Below are 19204 nucleotides of genomic sequence, written 5' to 3' on the forward strand. Positions count from 1 at the left end.
GAGCTTGTTCTGTCTGCGTGCACCGCACGCCTGTTGTACAGGGAAATGTCAAGGCTGGAAGCAGTGTGTAGCACAACTCAAGGCAAATCAGCATGTGTATCTGGTTGCACATTCTTCTTACAATGATCGAGGTTAAGCTGCACACAATTGCTTAAGGGACTATAACTGATAGGTAGCCCTCATGGCCCTTAAATTCTGCTTGCCAAAATACGTATCGCCAAATTGCTTGCACATTTGCGGCGTTCACCTGCCTGAAATATCACGTGTACAGTGAAGCAAAATACGTATCCCCCAAATAGCTTGAACTTTGCACCGCTCGCCTGCTGGGAGTGTAGCTTGAACAGTGAAGCGATCCTTTACTTCGCTGGAAAAGACAAATATCTCTTCCCAAAGTTTTGCAGTTGTACTAGTGTTGTCTTTACATCAAGGGTCCAGTACCCCTCATCGCCAAAACGTGTTGTGGTAAACAACAGGAGCTGCAAATAGGTTAACAGAATAAAAAGGTTCTTAGTATGACGGACAGCATAAAGCCACTCTGATAGCTCATCCCAGCTGTGGCAAACTGCCAATGCCAAAATGCAGCATCAAAATGGTGAGGTTGGCATTCCATAAAGGAAGTTCTAGGTTGTAACCTATCAAAACGTAACGGGCATCTCAGCCTTATTGTCTCTTTAGTTTAATAATTGTGCTTCTTGTTCAGTTTTAAAGCAAAGGCATCTGTAGGCATAAACCAATCCCAATCCATGACCACGATTCGGGGAAAAAGTGTTAATGCTATGATCAAATCCAACTAAGGTTAATTTGTCGAGAATAAAAAAGAAATGCAAGTCACTTAAATAATACCTCCCTGCAATCTGGAACAGGTGAAGACTGATTCAATGGCCTCTTTGTCAGCACACCATAGGTCAGGAAACCCATCCGTTCTATGTGTGGCTCCTCCAGACAAAAAAGGCTGTAAATGAGATTCCTTGAGCAAAGTTAATGTTTTGGCAGCTCATGCTGTAAGTATTGCAAATGCATCTGGTACATTGTCAAGTTTCTATTAACTATCAGTTCTCTCGTAGGGGATTTCCATGTATAGTCATAAGCACTGAATAGTTCCGCCCGTCTGTGGGGACCCCGAAGCACTGATGTGAAGTATATTCTTAAGTGCAAAAACCAGCCCTTTGAAAAAAGGTCTGTCAAAAACCACTTAAGAATAACACTGTGCAGCCTATGTGAACAGCTACACATGCCAAATTGTTGAAAAGAAAAACAGCTGTAGTGTAAATTCACGTTCAAATACCTATTTATTCTAGAAATGTAATAAAAAATACATTCTCATACTTTATTTACACCTCTCATGAGAATAAAACAATGCATGTCAGTGTAGCCCATAGGCTGCCATTATACAGAATGTAAATAGAGCTGTGCCTTTAAGAAAGTAAAGTCTTCCTGTATCCCATCATGCACAGCAAAAGGCAGTTGCCTCAGTTCTTTTTTCCGGCTCCTGCTGACAGGACCCTGAAGCATTGAGCTCTACCTCACAAAGCTGTTTTTGACAGAAATTCAATTAAAATCTTTAGAATTTTCAATTTCAATCGACGTTTTTAATATTGAGTGAACATTTGCTAATCTTTTCTGTAAAATTCTGACAGAAATTTAAGGTTTTTCTATTTTAGAAATGCCTTCACTTTTTGATAAATGCCCTTCTTGTGGCAGAAAAAAGGCTAAAACAGATCCACACCGGGTCTGTATAATTTGCCTTCCTTCCAGCCACAAACCTGATTCCTGTGACATCTGTAGAACTTTCTCCAGAAGGACTCTTCGTGATAGGGAGAAAATTCGACTTCAAGCAAGAGAGGACAGGAGAAGAAGTGGTCAATCTGCCACAGAGCGAGGAGAAGGTCAGTCTTCTACCAGGGCTCACCCTGTTTCCTCTGCAACTTCGGCCAGACCTGCTCAGAAACGGCATAGGTCTCCGACGACGTCGAGGGCATCGACGTCGAGGCCAGGAACGGCGCCAACATGCTCGCCGTCGAGGATCGGTTCACCGGCGAGAAAGAAACATCGTTCGACGTCGGCAGCCGTTTCGCCGTCGAGACGGCGTGAACGCTCGCCGTCGAGAAGGTCTGGATCGCCGTTGACGCGACGAGGGCGGTCGACGTCGAGAAGATCTGGGTCCGGTTCGCCGTCGACGCGGCGAGGACGATCGACGTCGAGAGAGAGTGCTTGCCGTTGAAGACGGTCGCCGTCATCGCATCGACGGCGAAGAAGGTCGTCATCGAGAGGATCTCAGCGACGAGGGGAATCGACGTCAAGAGGCACCCGACGTCACCGTACTTGGACGTCGAGGAGTCTGTCGACGTCGAGGCGGCAGTCAAAGAGACCTAGAAGGGTTTAGACCACTTCAGAATCCTCGGCCTCACTCATCCTGCTTCCAGCTTCGCCGCAGCTCTCTCCTCAACAGCCGCCGTTGCCACAGACACCAGTAACACCTATTCACGTCATAGGCATTCTTCTTCGTCTGCACAGGACTACTCTCCAACCCTATCGGACTCACCGTCCCCGAGAGTGTCCCCGTAGATGACGTGAATACATTCCAAGAGGTCCTAGTGCGCGGGGCGACCAAACTAAATATCCCGCCGGCGGTACCCGCCCCATCGACCTCAGTGATTTTCGAGACTTTACGACAGAGGACATCTTCAAGACCTTTACTTCCACTGGTCCCAGGTCTTATTGAACCAGTAATGGATATTTTTCTAACACCGGCCACAACGAAATCTTCTCCTTCCAGACTTATTAAAAAGTATCGCCCACCGGAGCAAGATCCTCTATTTCTAAGGTCGGACCCGGTGCCGGACTCGGTGGTGATAGTAGCTGCAAAGAAACTACACTCTACATCACCATCTTCCTCCTCGCCTCCGGACAAGGAGAGCAGAAAAATCGATGCTGCAGGCAGAAAAGTTTGCTATACCGCAGCCATCCCAATGAAAGCAGCCAGTGCCACTGCTTTATTAGGAAGATATGATCGGTCCCTTTGGGACTCTATACTGCAGTTTGCGGAACACCTATCCAAGGACAAAAGGGAAGATTTCTTGGAGGCAGTGGGTGAGGGATCCATGGTTTCCAACCAGATAATAAGCGCTGCTGCTGATTCTTCGCTACTTTCGGCACATAACTACGCTCATGGAGTAGTGCTAAGACGACACGCATGGTTGCGATTGACATCTCTCAAACCAGAGGCGCAACAGAGAATTCAGAATTTACCATTCTCAGGCTCTACATTGTTCGGCTCTCATGCCGATGACGAGATGTCAAGAATGAAGTCTGAGCTAGACACTTTAAAAGCGGTAGGCATCGAACGCCCAAAAGAACAGCGAAAAGTATTCCGTCCCTACAAGCGAAGGCTTTTCACCCACAGATATCAGACACCACACTGGATGTCCTCACATCCCCAGCAACAACAGCAACATCAAAGGCCCTTCTCGACGCAGCGAAAGTCGACAAGGGGTCGATCCACGCCGCAAACTCCGGCAACTCGCCAGGCTCCCGCGTCCAAGCCCTGAATCTTCGCTTCCCCCTCCTCCGTTATCCACTCCGGTAGGGGGAAGTATCTCAAATCATCTGGACGAGTGGCTACGCATCACATCAGACGCCTGGGTATTGAATATTGTGCGACATGGTTACGCTCTCAGATTCACCAGTCCTCCTCCATCTGTTCCACCCAAACCAGCCAGCCACCACCTCGAAGCTCTTCAGTTGGAAGTCGCTATTCTATTACAAAAAAGAGCTATAGAACCCGTCCCGATCAATCAACGCGGGAAAGGGATTTATTCGAGGTATTTTCTAGTACCAAAGAAGGACAAACAAGAGTTTCGTCCCATTCTAGACCCAAGGACAGCAAACAAGTGGATTTGCAAAGAGAAATTCAGGATGCTATCCTTGCACCAAATTTATCCGCATCTTCGTCAGGGCGATTGGCTCTGCGCGATGGACCTTTGCGACGCTTATTTTCACATTCCGGTGAGCAAGAAACATCGAAAATTCCTAAGGTTCACAGTCGGCAAAAGTCATTACCAATTTGCGGTTCTACCCTTCGGCCTCAAATCAGCGCCGAGAACTTTTTCCAAATGCATGGCGGTGGTAGACGCCCATCTGAGGAAGCATCGAATATTTGTCTACCCCTATCTAGACGATTGGCTCATAAAGGCCTCCAGCTATCTAGAGGCCCAACAACATTTCAAATGGGCTCAACAGCTGCTACAGAATCTCGGTCTTCAAGTCAATCTTCTGAAGTCCACAGCAACGCCTGTTCAGAGGCTGCATTACTTAGGGGCCATTATAGATACCAATCAAGGAAAGGTGTTTCCTTCGGAGGAACGACGATTATCGATTCTCCAAAAGTGCAAACAACTAGAGAGAACTCCACAGACCACTGCAAGAGTAATAGCCTCTCTACTGGGCTCGATGGTGTCTTGTATCCACCTCGTTCCCAATGCTCGCCTCCATATGAGACCCTTACAGGAATGCCTGGAGGATCAATGGTGTCAACTGATGGACGATTGGGAGAGCAGAGTTCTTCTTACTCCCCACGCCCTACAGTCCCTCAAGTGGTGGTGTTCACCCAACAATCTCTTGGTGGGGATTCCTTTCCAGCAACAGTCTCCAGCTCAAACCATCGTAACAGATGCATCACTGCTCGGATGGGGAGCGCACATGGATCATCTTCGAGTCCAGGGCAAGTGGTCAGAGAGAGAGAGTCTCTATCATATCAACCTGCTGGAGCTTCGCGCAGTCCATCTTGTGCTCAAGGCCTTCCTACCTTCTCTGAAAACTGAAACTCTCCTCCTCCAGACGGACAACGTGGCCTCCATGTATTACGTAAACAAACAAGGAGGCACCAGGTCCAGGATATTATCCAGGGAGGCTCAGACAATCTGGCATTGGCTTCTAGCCAGGAAACTGTCGCTAGTAGCAACTCACCTGCCGGTCAGCCAGAATGTTCAAGCGGATGCTCTCATCCGCGTAATGGACGAGAACCACGAATGGGTATTACACGACGACGTCGTTCGTTCCATTTTCGCACTATGGGGTACCCCCTCTATAGACCTTTTCGCAACCCCAGAAAACAAAAAATGCCAAAACTTCGCCTCCAGATATTACCATCCAGGCACAATGGGGAATGCCCCGTGGATAAACTGGTCAGGAGCATTTCTTTATGCCTTTCCACCGCTTCCCCTGATACCGGCAGTCCTTCAGAAGCTATCCAATGCCCAGTCCAAAATGATTCTAATTGCTCCAGAATGGCCACGCCAATGGTGGTTTCCAGACCTTCTTCACTGGTCACTCAAGCCACACATCAGACTGCCTCATCGTCCAGATCTGCTCACGAAGTTCAGAGGGCAGATATCTCATCCCAACCTCTCATCATTGAGTTTGGCAGCATGGCTCCTGAGCTAGTGCAATATAGACACTGGAACCTACCTCAGGACTGTATGGAAATCCTAAGAGAGGCAAAGCGACCTTCCACACGATCGGCTTACGCATGCAAGTGGAAAAGATTCTGTGTGTGGTGTTTGGACAACAACGTTGACCCGATATCCTGTGGAGAGGAAACCATCCTGCCATACTTACTAAATTTGGCAAAATCTGGTTTACAATTGTCATCAATAAAAGTGCACTTGGCGGCTCTAACGACATATAGAAAGAGCCCTTCTCAAACCTCCTTTTTTTAGGATCCCATTTATCAAGGACTTCCTGGAGGGCTTAAAAAAGGTCTTTCCTCCCATTAGGAGGCCATCTCCTCCATGGGAACTGAATGTTGTCCTATCACGTCTGATGCAACCTCCATTCGAGCCAATACATAAAGCATCACTTCAACATCTCACGTGGAAAACTGCCTTTCTGGTTGCAATCACATCAGCGCGTAGGGTCAGCGAAATCCAGGCCCTTTGTGCTCAAGAACCCTACACGGTCTTTCACTCTGCGAAAGTAGTGATGAGGACCCATCCAAATTTTTTACCAAAAGTCGTTTCCGACTTTCATGTGAACCAAACCATTTCATTACCAACTTTCTTTCAAAATCCAACTACCCCTGCCGAGAGAACTCTGCATTCTCTGGATGTAAAGAGGGTTTTGAAATTTTACTTGGACAGGACAAAATGCTTACGTAAATCGCAGCAACTCTTTGTTAACTATGGCCCAGTTAGAACAGGGTTGGGCACGTCTAAGCAATCATTATCCAGGTGGATTGTTTCATGTATACTGTTATGTTATCAGTTAGCGAACAAATCTCTTGGTGGCAGGCCAAAAGCCCATTCTACTAGAGGGAAGGCAGCTACTGCGGCCTTAATGAGAAATATCCCTTTGGCAGAAATATGCAAGGCAGCCACTTGGAAATCGGTCCATACCTTTACACAGCATTACTGCCTTGATACAGACGCTAGGGCAGATGCGCAGGTTGGACAGGCCTTGCTTAAGAATTTATTTGCATGACTTGTTTTTTGGTCAGTATTATTCTGTCTACTCCACCGCGGTTATGGGGATGGGCTTGCTAGTCTATTCAGTGCTTATGACTATACATGGAAATCCCCTACGAGAGAAGGAATGGTTTCTTACCTGTAACTCCAGTTCTCTCGTAGGGGTATTTCCATGATAGTCATAAGCAACCCTCCCTCCTCCCCGGTGGAGTTGACATGGGAAAGGTTGCCATAATAGTATCGATGTTGGTACTACAACAAATGTTTTGTTCCTTCATGTCAGGTTACAAGCCTTCAAAAAGAACTGAGGCAACTGCCTTTTGCTGTGCATGATGGGATACAGGAAGACTTTACTTTCTTAAAGGCACAGCTCTATTTACATTCTGTATAATGGCAGCCTATGGGCTACACTGACCTGCATTGTTTTATTCTCATGAGAGGTGTAAATAAAGTATGAGAATGTATTTTTTATTACATTTCTAGAATAAATAGGTATTTGAACGTGAATTTACACTACAGCTGTTTTTCTTTTCAACAATTTGGCCTGTGTAGCTGTTCACATAGGCTGCACAGTGTTATTCTTAAGTGGTTTTGACAGACCTTTTTTCAAAGGGCTGGTTTTTGCACTTAAGAATATACTTCACATCAGTGCTCCGGGGTCCCCGCAGACGCGCTGAACTATTCAGTGCTTATGACTATCATGGAAATACCCCTACAAGAGAACTGGAGTTACAGGTAAGAAACCATTCCTTTTACATCCTTTCATAGAAAAGCTGTCTGAAGAAGATAATGTTGGAAGGTGATATTGGAGGATAGAATGCTCTCTTCACCCTTTATAGTTGTGTCAGTGGCTTTGTGTTAGTGGCTTTGCTCATGAATTATTTCAAGCAGATTGGCATTGAAAAAGTGAGGCATTAGAGACACCACTTCTTTAGACCTGAGGAACAGACCAGATTAATGGTCATGCCATTTTATGAATGAATCTACAATTCATCAAAAACAATACTTAGCAAGTTATTTGTGCTCCCTCTAAAAGTGCTAGTTATATCTGCTAGTCTTCTAACTTCAGATTCCTTACCTTAGAATTATCCCCAGGCATCGGACTGGATCTGGAGATTTTTCATTGGAAGTGTCCCTGCGCACCGTTATGTTGTCTTTTGGCTCCACGTACCTTACGCACTGGAAGCACGTGCTTAGTGCCTATTATATAGGCACCACCCCAGCGCATTGTCAGTTCTTTTCTTTCCCCGTCAGTCAGCAGATCAGGAGAGTGCTACCCCAATCATTTTTTGACTGACTTTTTTGCAACTCTTTGTCACAGTTTTTTTTTTAGATCTTTCTATTGGTGTGGCAGGGATGTCCACTAGGAAAGCTGTCTTCAAGCCCTGCGGCTCCTGTCACCGACAGATGTCTGTGACAATCCCACACTGTCTGCCTCTGTCTTGAGTTTGACCATGATGCGAAGACCTGCGACAACTGCCGAACCATGCACCCCAAGGCCTTGAGAGTGCGGTCCCTCAAGCTCCTTGCTGCTCGATGTGCGTCGCCGCAATGGTCTCAGTGAGAGGAATGTCTAGGAATCTGTGGTGGAGCCATCCATCTTTGTCAAATTTATCTGGGCATTCAGGTAAGTCTCACAAAAAAGAAAGTGTAAAAAGTAGACGAGGTCTTCAAATTCGTCCCATCTGTCAGTCATCCAATAAGACAAGGGAGTGTCGTCATTTGAGGCTTGGCTCTGCTGTTCAACCTCAACCGGCTCCACGCCTCCCCGAGATTCCTGGAGCCAGAGTGACCCTTGCCCACTCCGCAAGTGTTACGAGGTAATGCACCTCATATTAGGTGGCATGTCCCCACTAGTGTTTTTTCAGGTCCTGCGGGTTCAGAGAGCCCCTTCTGGTTCCCCCACCAGTGGGTCCACTTGGATCCACGGAAGTATCAGATCAGTGCCAGTTGTACCACCTTGACCTTTGCCCGACACTGGTCCCATGCTGCTGCTTGTGCAACTGTCTCCATTCTCATACCCGACTTTGACAGAGAGCCAGAGGGGCATTGCCTGGCACAAACTCCAGTGCCGACTAGAGCCATGCCCTCCAGACCAGAGCCTGAGCCCTATTTCTGTGGGCTGTGACTTGGAGAAAATTTGGAGGGGCCATGGGACCCTGAAGAATACCGACCCCCTAGATCCCAACATGGACTGGTTTGAGGAATTTGCAGATGCCAGTGGACTGGTCACCGCACCCAAACAATTGCGTGGTCTCTCCTACCGAGGCTACGGTGGACGGAGCCTGTTATTCTATGGTGTTGAGAAGGGCGGCCGAAGACCTGGATCTTAGCTTGTCCTCTGTTGCACTCTACTAACGTCTTGACAGTGGTGCTTCAGCCCCAGAACCGCTTCTCCCATTTAATCTACTTGGGGTCTGGCCCAATCCCTGCACGGGGCTTGCCGCCATTGTCTTTCCCACAGGACTAATGTTTCCTCGCACAACAACCTACGCTGGAGAGCTTGGTGGTCCAAGCCTCCACTTCCCATTTAAATCTTGGCGCATTCTCTATCACCACATCGGATCGGGAATCCAAAAGGCTGGACACCTTAGGCAAAAAAAAATAATCTTCCTTCAGCCTGGCACTGCGGTCTGTGAACGTACTGTGCCTTTCGAGCTGTTAGTCCCCATGCACAGTGGCATTTGGTTGCTGGGTGCTTGCCCATGGTCCCATAGGAGGCCCGGGCCATAATCTCCCAGGCTATGGCGGACTGGAGACATGGAGCCAACTTCGTGATCGGGTCTGAGCTGGACACGGCTGATTTTCTAGGCAGGGCAGTTTCCTTGTTGGTGGCCTTACAGCGCCACGCTTTGAGGAAGATTGGCTTTTCAGGGGATGTCCAAGCTTCACTTATGGACATACCCTTTGATAGCCCCCCCCCCTCTCTTCATAGGCAAGGCAGAGTCGGCACTGAAGCCCTTCACCCCTTCCGGCCACAGAAGGGGCTTCCAGCCACATCTTTACCCACACAGCCACCATGACATGTAAACTCCCCAGCCTCTCCATTGGCAACAACACACTACCACCATACCTTGTGAGTTGGGCAGCTAGAGGTCAGGTTTTTCCACCCCAACCCCTGGCAGCTGCAGCCTCCACACCTCTTTAGTTCGACCCTCTAACCTTCATGGGAAACCAGTGGAAAGCAGGATACGCCATCACCTGCACCGCTGGAGGTTGATAACATCAGGCTGCTGGGTTCTCCAGACTACCCCTCCTCCCATGCCACCCTCTTGCGACAGACTGATGGAGGGCAATTTGTCCCTACTCCGTCAGGGAGTGGTAGCTTTCTTTGCCAAGGGAGCCATAGAGAGGGTGCTCACACCCGAAGTAGGTCATGGTTGTTATTCCCGCTACTTTCTGGTGTCCAAAAAGGACAGAGGGCTTCATCCTATCCCAGACCTGAACCCTCTAGATTTTTTCCTAAAAAAGGAATAATTAAAAATTCCCAAACTTGCTCATTTTCTGTCTGCCCTTGACCAGAGAGCCTGGATGGTAGCGTTGGACTTGCAGTATGCATATTTCCACAATCTTGTCTTGCCTGCTCACAGACGTTACCTGCGATTCACTGTCGGCCACAAGCACTTTCAGTATACTGTGCTCCCTTTTGGCCTTAACAGCATCCCTGGGGTGTTCAGCAAGGTGATGGCGGTGGTTGCAGTTCCTCTGCAGAGATCAGGGTTCACATCTTCCCCTATCTCGAGGATTGTTAAAGCTGGGCTTGCCCTATGCAGTCTTCACACCTCCAGACTACAGCTGACCTGCACTTATTGGGGTTCACTGGCCATGTGCCGAAGTCACACCGATTCTCTCCGATGCTTCCTTTCATCAGAGCTGAACTAGACATGGTGCAGTTTTGGTTTTATCCTCCTGAAAGGTGGGTCCACAATATTCAGGCTGTTATACTGATGTTTCCACCGCTATCCTGGGTTTTGGTGAGACTGACTAAGGTTGCTGGGCCTAATGGCCTCCTGCATCCTGCTTGTTACACATTCCTGCTGCCATATGTGGGCTGGGCAGTGGGACCTGATGTTCTAATGGGTGCAGCATAAGGGAATTCTCTTCTATGTGGTCCTTAAGTGCAAAACATCTGCATAGGTGGTTAATGAACAGCAACTGGGTTTGTGGCAAACCTCTCTCCCTTCCCCAGCCAGATCTGACAATTGTGACAGATGCCTCACTCCAAGGATGGGGTGGCCATCTGGAAGAGGTGGAGATCAGAGGCCTCTGATCTCCTACAGAATGCAGAATCTACATCGACCTACTGGAGCTCCGGGTGATCCGGCTGGCATCAAGACTTTCATCCTCCAATAAGGGAAGGCTAGTGCAGGTGTTCACAGACAGCACTGCCTCCGTGTGCTAAGGCAACAAACAGTGCGGGTGGTGTCGTGGACCCTTTTTCAAGAGGCCCTCTGGACATGGCTGAAACATCCAGGCATATCCCTGGAGACTCAGCACATGGTGGGTTCTCTGAACACCAGAGCAGACAAACTTTGCCTAAGGTGTCTAGCAGATCACAAATGGCATCTCCAGCCATAGGTGATGCAAGGTCTCTTTCAGCAGAAGGGAGTAGATCTGTTCACCACCGCCGAGAACACACACTGTCCATTTTTACACTCTGGAGTTTCCAAGGCAGCTTTCACACGGAGACACTTTTCGTCTTGGAGTTCAGGCCTCCTGTACTCCTTTTCGGCCATACCATTCCTACCCAGAGTTCTCAAGAAGATCAGGAACCACTGGGCCTAAGTCATCCTTGTGACTCCAGACTGGGCTTGGAAAGTTTGGTATCCCGAGCTGTTAAGCCTGGCCATTGGTCCTCTGATCAGGCTGCCTCTTCAAGAGGCTCTTCTGTTGCAGCAGCAGGGTAGGTTTCTCAACTCAAACCTGTCAATGCTCTACGTTTGTGCGTGGAGATTGAGCAGAAACAGTTGACAGATTTTAAGACCTTCCGCCCACAGTCTGCAATGTTATCTTGACAGCCAGGTGTCCCTCCACCAAGACGATATACACCTGCCACTGGGGCAAGTTTGTAGCATGGTGTACAGAAAAGCAGGTTGCCTGTCTTTCTATTCCTTTTTCTCAGCCCTTTAAGGTGCCCAAAGCAGAGCGCTGATGGGCAAGAGAAAGAATAAATAGAAGTACCTTTCTGCCATCTCAGATCTTCTTCTGTTGCCAAATCAGCCATCCCTGTTCAAATCCCCTGTTGTAAATACATTTTTGAAAGGTCTTACCTTCCCACCATCGCCTCAGTGGGACCTATATCTAGTACTCTCATTTCTGATGTGTGCTCCTTTTGAGCTACTACCCAACTGTTCTCTCAGGCTCCTTACCATCAAAACTGCCTTCCTACTGGTGATAACATCTGTCTGCATGGAGGATCAGTGAGCTCCATGCTTTGAGCCTCCATACCTAACCAGCTTTCCAGACAAGCTGGTTCTTCATACTAGAGTTTCCTTTTTGCTGAACGTTGTTACTCCCTTTCACATGGGCCAGACCATGAGCCTGCTTACTTTTTATGCTCCACTGCATCCCTCTAAGGAAGAGGAGCGACTCCACTGGCTGGACCCAAAACTAACTTTGTTGTATCACTTGACAAGAGTACTGTGTGGACAACCAACTCTTCAAGGGTATGTCAGAGCCAAGAAGGGGAAGGCTGTGCAGCAACGGACCATCTGCTGATGGTTTGTGCTCTGGATCAAAATCTGCTACACACTGGTCAAGAAGCAAACCCTTGAGGTCTTGCATGCTCATTCCATCACATTTAAGGCTGCGACCACTGCATTAGCATGCAGGGTGTCCTGGTTGTGAACATCTGCAAAGTAACAATGTGTGCTTCTCTGCACACATTCATACTGCTTGGACAGTCTGGTGCATTTGCAGTTTGGTCCTGCAGGACTTTTCAGTGTGAAACAGTGTTGCAGACTTACCTCTGAGGAGGTATTGCATGGGTATCTATTTTGAGGTAAGGAATCTGCGGCTAGAGGTCTCTATCAGTTGAACAAGTTACTTATCTTTGGTAAATCCCGCTCTGTTAACAGATTTCTATGGTCTATGGCTGTTTTCTCTTTCAGCTCCCTTATGTTCCACACCAGTGGTCAGCGTTTTTCGTGGCTCTGCCCTCCTGGCATGGAAAGCTGTGAAAAGAAACTGACGTCAGTGTGCTGAGGTGGTGCCTTTATTGGCACTGAGCATGTCACTTCTGGTGCGCATGACACCAATGATGTCATGGGGAGCTTAACGGCACCAGCGAGCAGGAGTACTTCTCAGATCGGGATGCTACAGCTAGATAGTCTCCACCAGATGAGGTGTTACCAAAGGCGTAAATAACTTGTTCTTTCATACTATAGAAGACAAAATCAAGGAGCCTATTAAAACCAGGGTATACATTTTTGTCCAAGCAGGCAGTTTGTGCCTATGGTTCCCAACCTTAGAGGAAGCAAAAAGGTCAGTCTAAGAAAGGGCAAGGCAACTAGGAAGTCAGCCCTCTACCTTTAATGACAAAGGAAAGCAAGCCTGACTCGGTGGGTTTCTCTATAGGCCTATTTTCTGGTAAATGGGTGTGCAGTATTATCAAGCATGAATACTTGAGTTCACAGAAAATCTGCCTGTAAATCCCCCAAGAAAGGAGAAGCATAAACATTTGTAGAAGTTGAAGACAGCATTTCTCAAGATTCTGTAGAAAGACACCAAAGTGGTGATGGCCAGAATTTATTCGAAATTCTTTCTGATTTAAGGTGTACTGTCTTATGGTGCCAAGTCCACACCTCAAGTCTTTACAAAGTGTATTTCTGCATTTGTGATGTTGTTGTATCAAAAAAGTTAATCAATCAATCCTTACATTCAGCCAGCTATCCATTGATCTTTTGGCCTTACAGTCAGCGTCAAGCCGTATCCACCTAACCTGTTTCTGGGTTCTAGAATTATTACCAAAGAAAGGTATTACCATCGTTTGAGAGGAGGGAGGGTCACAAGATATGTCTAGCAACTGATTTGCTCCCACACAACCGTTGTTCTCTCTGTAAGCAAACTATTCAGTAGCAACTGGCATGCAAGTCATCAAGTAAGTGAAGATTGGGACAATGTAATTTCAGTCACTTGACAGATGAAGAAAGCTTGGTGGTGTTAATGGTGGTCGATGGATGTTGAAAATATCGCCCAAATTCTTGTTCCTTGTGAGACAATAATACACAACAGTCTTCAAGATCGGAGAATGGGCAGGCTAGATAGTAGTTTTTTTTTACGGATAGTGAACAATGTCCAGGTAATTGTTCAACCAGACAATACAAATGTCTACATCCACAAACAGAGGAACCAGGTCTCTTTAACTATCTCCGGTGACGCATTGCCTCCAGATGTCAATACTGATATAAAATATATGTATCACATGAGCATGTGCCAGGACATAATGTCTGCATGCAATATGCCTAAAAGCTACGCAATCATGATCGGGAAATTGACAGTTATAACTAATATTTCAGCAATGGGAGAAGCCTCAGTGGGCCATGTTTGCAACAAACTATAGCACCAAATACCCCTTATTTGCCAGCAGATTACCTTGCCAAAGGTCTCAGGGAGAAGCTGTCTCGATGAATGACGCAGCAAGTTATGTATACTTTCTTGGGAAAGGGTTTTCTTGCTGGCCATTGCTTTAACCTGAATAATAAGTTATCTGTGTGCTCTTTTAAATTAAGAATTATAACTGCATTTCTTCAGTGACTGTCTTGAGAATACATCAAAGATTTGTTCTGACTTTTCCAACATCATTTCAACTCAGTCAGCAAATGAAATTGCTTACTGCGTTCTGCAACACTAACATGGGTGAAAGAACTCTGCATTAGCTTGAAGAGAAATCTGAACTTTGCTGCAGACTAAGGGCTTCCATAAAAATGAACCAGCTCTTTGCAGCCTTCTTGCTAGCCCAGTAGTCTTCAAAGTATTGAGCCCATGAGCAAAACATTTTGGATATGGGTATTATAGAAGGCAGTTGCACTAGGAGAAAAGCCCCCATCCAGACCTGCTCTGCAACGTGCCATCCTGACCCTTTTCTATAAAGTCTTATCCTCAACACTGCAAATTTCCACCCACTCACTGCAAAGCGCTCGCCTAGAATCCTCTACAGTGTGCCGCCCTCACCACACCTGAAAATCTCAACCCAGGTCTGAGCACCTTAAAGACACACCTTAGTCCCCGTCTTTAATACCTTGTCAAGGCCCCCTTTCTATACCCCCGTACGGATCTCAGCAAAAGCCCCAGCAACGAGCCCATCTAAGACACTCCTACAAAGTCTCATTGAGGTGCCTTCTTTGAAGCCACAGTCCGTCTATATCTTCAAACATCTATTCAGACCCTCTATTATCACACACCAACAAATCTGATCTTGCACCATTTACCATTTACCAAACATTATTTACAAAGGTGATCTGGATGAGACTTCTAGCCACAGATTCCTTACCTCAGAATATTTTCCAGGCATCAAACTTGATTTGGATGTTTTTTGAGCAGCCCCCTTGCATGCCAGTAGGTGGCATTATTTGGTTCTGCCTGGTGGTGTTGGTATAGTCTGCGCCAGAAATTATGAGTGCACTTGTTAAAGAGGGAGCACCCCAGCGTATTGGCCTCAGTTTCTTCTTTTCTGCACCATCAGTGCCCATCGGTAATTTTTTTGCTGAAGTTTTTTAACCATTTTGCAATCTCTGACTTCAAGTAAGTACTAAAGGAAGAAGTCGAACCAATCTTGCCTTCTCTGCGCCACTCACATTCATCGGCTAGTGCACATCAATGATGTGATAAGTTCTGACGTCACTCTAAGGTTGTCCCTGTGGAGCGGATACCTGACTCTGAGTCTGCTCTGCACTTCGAGTTTCCTGGAGCAACCCCTGCCCAACTTAGGGGATTTTATGAGGCCATGTGCCTCTTTTTGGGTGGCTGGACCCCTCGTAAACACCTTTGGACCCCATGGGTTTGGGAGGGACTCTGACTGGGGATCCACCACCGGGTCTGCCCTTGCCTGTGGTCTCAGAAGAGGCTTGAGCTGTACTCTCAGTCTGGTGCTGACGGGAGAGCTGCAGCATAGTTCACCATCAGATGTGGATATGACCGCTTGGTTAGGCAGAGCCATTGCTTCCATGGTGGCGTTGCAACATCATGCCTGGCCGTGGACAGCTGGCTTTTTGGGGGATGTCCCGCCATCCCTTATAAGCATTCCCTATGATGGCACACACCTGTTTAGCGACAGGGCATATTCAGCACTTGAACAGTTCAAAGACAGCACTAGGTCATTGGGGCTCACCATAACCTTGCAATAGCCACATTCTTCCTTCTGTGGACAAAGTAGTGGCGATCATCCCTGTCCCTTCCCCCTAGCTACATATCCACCAGGTATCTCAGTCCCTTTGTGGCCACAAACGTCTACCACAAGCCTTGTTGGACACAAGACCAGAGATTGACCCAATCTGCTCTCCCACCAACGCTCAGTCACAGTCTCAAAGCCCCTTTAAATTTATCCCACACCTTAACAGGCACACTGTTGGTGGCAGATAATCACTTCAGACAAATTAGTTCTTCAGATTGTCTAGGGGGGGCCACATCCTACCCTATCAACAGTACTTGTCACCTTTGCCACCATCCACTGAGGGAGGACCACCTTTTGCTCTTCTGACAGGAAGTACAGGCTTTTTTGACTGTTGCTATTCCCACTTCTTTCTGGTGCCGAAGAAGGATGTAGGCCTCCTTCGTGCACTAGACCTGTGCCCTCTCGACTACTTCCTGTAAAAGGAAAAATTCAAGATGTCTGCCTTTGACACTGGAGACTGAATAGTACTGCTAGATAAGAGATTGCCTATTTCCATGCCCCCATCCTGCCTGCCCACAGGTGTTACCGTCAGTTCATGGCCAGGAGCATTATCAGATCACTGTGCACTCCTTTGACCTTACCAGCGCCTCTCAGGTGTTCACCAAGGTGACGACAGTGGATGCAGAAGTCCAGTGGGCACAGCATCAGGTAAATCCTTCCGATGTGGTTGAGACCTCAGAGTGAACTGCAGAATATCTGCTTTGGTGCAGCAGCAGACCTCTCTTCCTTCCCCATACAGAGTTCACAGAAGTGACAGATGCACCACTTCTGGTTTGGGGTGGCCATCTGGGAGCGATGGAGATCAGAGGACTCTGGTCTCCTACGGAATTTCAGTTCCACATCAACCTGTTGAAACAGCAGTTTGCTTGCCACTGAAAGCTTTTCTTCCTTCCATCAAGGGAAGGCAAATTCAGGTGTTCACAGACAACACCACCCCCATGTGGTATTGCAACAACCGGGGGGGGTTTAATGTTCCCTGTGTCAAGAGGTCCTGCATCGCTGGACATGGCTGGAACATCAGGGCATTTTGCTGGTGGTTCAACATCTGCTGGGCTCACTGAACACCATAACAGACAAACGCAGCCATTGAAGCCTTGTGGATCACAAATGGCATCTCCATCCGGAGGTGGTGCAAGGTCTCCTCACAGATGGGAAGAAGTTTGATGAGATCTACTTGCCACAGATGAGACTGCTTAATGTCACCACTTCTGTGTGCTGGAGTTTCCAAGATGGCTTTTGCTCTGAGACGCATTTTGTTTCAAGTTGAGCTCAGGCCTCCTGTACAACCTTCTGCCAATTCCACTCCTGGCCAGAGTTTTCAAGAAGATGAGGAACAACTGGGACCAAGTCATCTCAGTGGTCCTGTAATAGGCAACAAATGTATGGTGTCCTGAACTTCTGAGAATGAGCATCTCTCCTCCAATCAGGCTGCCCCTTCGGGAGGATCTCCTGTCACTGCATTAGGGGAGGATCCTGCACTGGAACATGCACACACACTCTGTCTAATTATGTGGATATGGAGCAGCGACAGTTGAGGGTATTTAACCTCTCTCCCCAACTTTGTGATGTAATTCTAGCAGCAAGGCGTTCCTCCACAAAAAAATTTACTCCTGCCGTTCGGTGCACTGCCAAATCTGTTGATCCTCTGCACCTTTGTCTGAAGTTCTCGTGTTTGCCTTATCCCTTGCCGGATAAGTTCTTGCTTTGGGCTCATTGAAAGAGTGCCTGTCTGTCATTTCAGCTTTGTTGCGGTTGCCAAATCATCCCTCTGCTTGACACCTTAAGTGATTTTTTTCTTGTAAGGTTTGCAGCATGTCTTTCCCCTGCTTACCCCCCACCCCCCCCACCCCACCCCACCCCTTTCATTATGTCACAGTGGGATCCTAATTTAGTTCTTACCTTTTTAATATGTTAACCACTTGAGCCTATACACTGCTGCCTTCTGGGACTCCTGACCAACATAACCAGTCTTCCTTGTGGTTAGAACATCTGCCAGGAGGGTTAGCAAGTTGCTGGTGTTTTTGTCAACCCCTGTACTACTCCTTTTTCAAAGAAGAGCTGGTGCTCAGGCCCTGTGCTTCCTTCTTACGGAAGGTTGTCACACCTTTTCACGTCAGACAGAACATCACACTGCCTACTTCCTCAAGCCCCCTCCTCCCAACAATCCTACCAAGGAAAAGGCAAGACTTTACCACCTGGACCCAAAAGAAGGGTTGTCATTTTACATCAGTTGCACAAAAGACTCCTGGATTGACTATCAACTCTTTGTTGGATTTGCAGATGCGAAGAAAGGCAAAGTAGTTCACAAAAGAACCATCTCCAGATGGATCGTCCTCTACGCAATAGCCAAGAAACAACCACTCGAGGGCTTGTGAGCTCATTTCACCAAAGCTAAAGTTTCTACCACCGCACTAGCTAGAAGAGTCACAGTTCTGGATTTCAGTCAGGCAGCATCTTGTACATCGCTGCACAAGTTTTGTGGTGAGGGAATAATTGAAGAACCCCAATAAAGATTGCTGTATCCTGGTGCACTGTAAGGTCACCATATATCATATCATATACTTTAAAAATGATACAATTTTATATATAATGAAAAATGTGGTGTAGAATGCATTGTTTTTGCCATTTTTCCCCAAATGTTCTTTTTGGCAGGGGGCACCCCCAAGCCCCACTGTAGTGGTCAGGCTCGCAATGCACCCAATCTGGCTGGTCTGACAAAATTTGCCAGGGCTAATTTGGGTTCCCAGTCTGGCCCTGAGCTAGAGTTTTGTATGTGGCATTGTGGTATCTTTGGGCCGAGCTCTTCACACCATTGACCTGAGCTTGCATCACATTAAAAAGTGGACAGTACTGTTTTGGCATTTGTCGAGAAGATCTCCAGCAAACAGCCCCCTTGAGGGACCAGTCGTGCATTGCGGCATCAGCCCGATGAGGAGCAGGCCCGATGATGAAGCTTGCCACTTCTGGGTGGATGAGGGCACTTGCTTCTACTAAGTGTATTGTTGTGTGAAAGACTGGATAGGATTAATGGTAAAACTGGCTATGAGTACTGCTTATACTTTTTAATATGGTTGTTAATACCTATTTGTAGGTTAAAAACAGGGTGAGAAGTTACCAGAATTAATGTTCCAAACCTCTCCTAAGTGGAAAGCTCGGTGTTTGATTAAAAATGCTACAGAACGGTGATCTACATGTTTCATGTCTGATACGTCTGAAGGATTAAGTGGCATTTCATCAGGACCAAGAAAAGGAAAATGAGTGCTTCATCTTCACTAAAAGAAGTCAGTAAGCTCTCTCAGGAGAAGTATTCCTACAGAATAATGTGACCCACACTAACGTGTACTTCTCTGTT

The sequence above is a fragment of the Pleurodeles waltl genome, chromosome 4_2, assembly GCF_031143425.1.
Source record: "Pleurodeles waltl isolate 20211129_DDA chromosome 4_2, aPleWal1.hap1.20221129, whole genome shotgun sequence".
Taxonomy (NCBI): domain Eukaryota; kingdom Metazoa; phylum Chordata; class Amphibia; order Caudata; family Salamandridae; genus Pleurodeles; species Pleurodeles waltl.